The sequence below is a fragment of the Phasianus colchicus genome, chromosome 4, assembly GCF_987193195.1.
Source record: "Phasianus colchicus chromosome 4, bPhaCol1.hap1.1, whole genome shotgun sequence".
In the NCBI taxonomy this organism is placed as follows: Eukaryota; Metazoa; Chordata; class Aves; order Galliformes; family Phasianidae; genus Phasianus; species Phasianus colchicus.
In genome coordinates, this window is record NC_143439.1 from 67357368 (window position 1) to 67362084 (window position 4717).

Below are 4717 nucleotides of genomic sequence, written 5' to 3' on the forward strand. Positions count from 1 at the left end.
CGGGGACAGCGGCGCGCGCAGCTCGGCGCGTGGGGCGGGGAGGGGCGACCGGTCGGGCGGGAAGCGGGGGGGGGGGGACGCTGTGCCCGCGCTCTGTGTGAGGGGAGAAGGGCTGTGTGAGGTGGCCGTTACAGCCGGCGTTTAATAGGTGCCGAACTGATGTTGTGTTACAGTTCTTTGTTAACGCATCGTGCTGTTCTAAGAAAAAAATAAAAATAAAAAAGTGAAAAGTGTCGTTCATTGCTTTATAAGTGAGTCACACGCACCGTTTCTTGGTGCCTGGCCAGCAGGAGTTCTTACCTCCACATTGGCTGTATATCTCACTGCCCTTCCTGAAGGCACGCATTGTCCTGGCACTCCTGTCGCTTTCTAGAACCTCCCCCAGTCTTTCTAGGCTTCCTGAGCCTCTTTCCCACCTTCTGAGCTGCAGTCATCCCTAGAAGACAGGGGAGCTTCATTGGTTGCCAATGGACTGAAATTCACCACACCACTGTTAAGTAATTCACCCACATATCCTCCCTCGCAAACGTAGACCATAAATGTTCATAAATGCATCATTACTGATGTTTTAATCATGTTCATCTAGTAATGGACCTGGAGGAGAGCTTTCTGGGGTTTCTGCTGTGCTCAGCCTTGCCAGCTATGGATTTCTATTGATGTGCTTCGCTTCCAATAACTGCTGTGCTTCCCATCACTTCTCATTTACAGCAACACTCCTCATTTCCTCCATTTTGGCTATTTATTTATCTCCAGCCTGCTAAGAAAATGGGAAAGGCCAAAGCGTTTTTGCAGGATATCTCCATACTTTGTTAAGCCAGCACTTCTACCTTTGTGCTGGTTCTTGAAGGTTTATTATGCTTAAGGCAGCAACAGCCTAGTGCAAGTGTCCCTACCACACCCAGTGTATTACACACAGTCACACAGACTGGCCCGGGTTGGAAGGGACCTCAAGGATCATGACTCTCCAACCTCCTGCCACATGCAGGGCCGCCAACCTCCACAATTAATATTAGACCAGGCTGCCCAGGACCCCGTCTAACCTGGCCTTGAACACCTCCAGGGATGGGGCATCCACAACCTCTCTGGGCAGCCCGTTCCAGCACCTTTCCAGTCCTCACCTTATGAACTCGTTGTCTTGTATTTCTTCCCACCCCCTATCCCAGATCAGCAGTCTCCCCATTGCTGTCTTTTGTTTTTGGGGGCTCCAACAGTTTACTAGTAAGTCTTTTCTCCTATATTCCCCTTTACATAAGGAATAAGAATCATAATCTAAAAGCTATTACTTTCCTGGCTTGGAAATGTACTTCTCTAATACACTGATAATCTTATTCAGAAATCTTTAAAGCCAAACACTGCAATACAGCTGCATAATTTTCTCTGTTAAAAACTTGTGTCAACAAACCCAAACTTCCTGCTTTTTGCAAGGCATGACTCACACGGTGCTTTGTCTGAGTGACATAAGAGATCTATTTCAATCATATGACAATAACTTAAAATCCAACCAGCCGTTTATCTGGAAATCAAAGCCTGCACTTGCAGGGCAGATGGTTGCTAATAGGAATGACGTTTTACCTAAGTCCACTTCAGAATTGCCTGCTTTTCTTGATTGACTTGCTCTCAGAGCATCGAGGCACAGCAATGAAAGCTCAGCATGCCACCTCGTGGCTGCCCTGCACCAAAGGCCATTAGCAGGCTGCAGCGTGATCGCTTATAGCCTGTCATTTCTCCCAGAAAACCTCAGAGCCACAGAAAGACGCATATAATGTAATTAGTGCATCACCAGCTCTGCTGATATCTTTTCATAAGCAGAATAGAATCAAGCACCAGATCAAACCAGAGATGAGAAGTAAGTGTTACACAGAAAAAATGCCACCGAACTGCAGTTCGCAGGATAAAAAATTAGGTATGAAGAATGTAATTGTTGGAATGTAACTGGAACAACAGGCTTGGAAAGCTACTGCCAACCAGAATAGGAGTTTGTCTGGAAGGATGAGCTAGATGTGCTTTAAAATGCTCAATCTACCATGTGGTTTTTCTTGTGTGCTGGTGGAGTTTCACCTTCATAGGTCTTGCTGTCTTTTTTGGCTGTTTCATGCCGTTTATCAAATGCGCAAGACACACAGCTAACCTGACACTCGGGCTCTGCACCTTCACCAGGGTTTCACTCAAGTTAGTATGTATCTTGTAGTAGCTTTAAGCAAGGCTTTTCCTGCCACAGCCTCCCACTGCCAACTGGCTGCTCTCAGCGCCTTCCTCATACAGGCACAAGGTCATGAAAACTAACTTTTAGTTGTTTTATTGCTCAGAAAAAGCAGCTTCCTGCCAACGTGTGGAAGGAACAGCAAAACTTGGCAAGGGATAGACTGGAGGGAACACTTCTTTTTGGGGACACTGCTTAGCCAGAGCAGCTTAAGGTAGTTAAAACATTCCCACTCAGAGTTGTTATGTGTTAAGTTTGGCTGAGCCAGCTCAACCTCATCTACCTGGCAAGAAACTGCTCTTGTTGCCTTTGTGGGAAGGTGAATCAGTTCAGTACAGGGTCAGGAGCATTCCAGAGCCAGTGCAATTTGTATACCCAGGACCAGAGTGCATGGTGGTGAAGGGAGTAAAGAGCAGAATCTTCTCTTTTTGTCAACAGCAAGCTGTTATCTCAGCTACTGTGTAATTTCCTAACATGTAATTTCAGCCTCAGAGGCAGGATTTAGCACTTGGAATTGTACAACCATTCTCCCAGCCTGGTAGTCCATGCTCCTCTGCTCTTCAGTGTGGCATTTTGCTAGGGTTAACATCCTGTTGGACAAGGAAAATGTCTGTTCAAACAAAGCAGGTTCAAGCATCTGCCTCTGTGCTGAAGCAGAGATGAGTTTGGCTCCCAGAGAGGCTTTGACAAGGGACGAACAGGGGCTTGTACAAAATGATTTTGAGCCATTTGCAGATAGAGCTGGTTGTCAGTCAACTTAAGGGGAATCTATTTCTCAAAGGTCTTGTGCTCTCTTTTTTGTGCATAAGCAATTCTCAGCACCATACATTAAATATTCTGGGAAAGATTGCCTCGTGCACACTTGATCTATAACTCACTGGGATAAAATGACCAGGAAAGTTCGTTGCTAGCTAACAAATCTCCAAACCACCCTGCAGCAGTCACATGCCCTTAATGGCAAGTCACCTGCTCTATACAGAAAGGTAAGGCCTTAATTCATCCAGATAAGCCTGGCTAATGATAATAGAGTCTTTATTGAAAGAACACCCATTGTTCAAAGACTGGTGTGCCTGCCCAGAGAAAACAAAAGGAAATGTTCCTAGCCTTTAAAAATCGCAGCAGAATTGGAGAGGTTGGCAACAAAACAAGTCAGTCATGCATAGAATTTTTTTTTTTTTTAAAGTCAACAGCAGCTTTTCTGTTGTGCAAATAAAAAAGAGATCGTTCTCTACTCATTGTGCTCTGACCTTGTACCTGCAGCTCCCATGATTGCAGCATAGAGAAGGTTTTTTTTTTACTGAGATGCCTGTGTGTGGTCTTAACTCGGCTGCTGGGTTTGAAAATGCTGCTGTAGGTGCATCTGAAGGTTGACCTGCATCCCTGATATTTTCTCAGTAACTGTTTCAGCAGATGCCAACCTAAAGGCAGAAAGGCTGATGTGCTCCCTGAAAGAAGACTTCCATCAGGTTTTATACTGTCTTCTGAGTTCTGCTTGGTAACTGCCTAAGTTTTTTTAATAAGGGTGGTGAGGCACTGACACAGGTTGCCCAGAGATCACAGAGTCACAGAATGGCCAGGGTTGGAAGGGACCTCAAGGATCATGAAGCTCCAACCCCCTGCCACATGCAGGGCCATCAACCTCCTCATTTAATGCTAGACCAGGCTGCCCAGGACCCCATCCAATCTGACCTTGAACACCTCCAGGGATGGGGCATCCACAACCTCTGGGCAGCCTGTTCCAGCACCTCACCACTCTCTCTGTAAAGAACTTCCCCCAGACGTCCAACCTAAATCTCCCCTCCCTCAACTTCAAACCATTTCTCCTCGTCCTACAGTTATCTACCCTTTCAAAGAGTTGATTCCCCTCCTGTTTGTAGGCTCCCTTTAGGTACTGAAAGGCTGCAACGAGGTCACCCCACACAGGCTGAACAAGCCCAGCTCCCTCAGCCTGTCCTCATAGGGGAGGTGCTCCAGTCCCCTGATCATCCTCGTGGCCCTCCTCTGCACCCTCTCCAACAGCTCCCTGTCTTTCTTGTGGGGGCTCCACACTTGGACGCAGTACTCCAGATGGGGCCTCACAAGAGCAGAGTAGAGGGGAACAATCACTTCCCTGTCCCTGCTGGCCACAAACAGAGATGTGGTGGGTGCAGATCCTGGAGACACCCAGGTCAGGCTGGACGGGGCTCTGAGCACCTGACGGAGCTGTAGGTGTCCCTCTGCAGGGGGGTTGGACTAGATGGCCTTTCGGGTCCCTTTCAACATCTCTCCCCATCTCTCCTGTAGGGAGAACCCTTTAGGCACTGTTAAGACCACACTGAAATCTCACCAGCACCTTCTCTCATTCAGGCTAAGCACCCCCAGCCTGTCTCCATAGCAGAGGCACTCCATCTCTGCACGTTCTCATGCTCTCCTCTGGATCCTCTCCAACGTCTCCAGCTCCTTGTGGCGCTGTGGGCCCAGGAGGAAACACTTCCGTGCACCCTACACGAGAGCCCCGACCCTCCATCCTCAGTGACA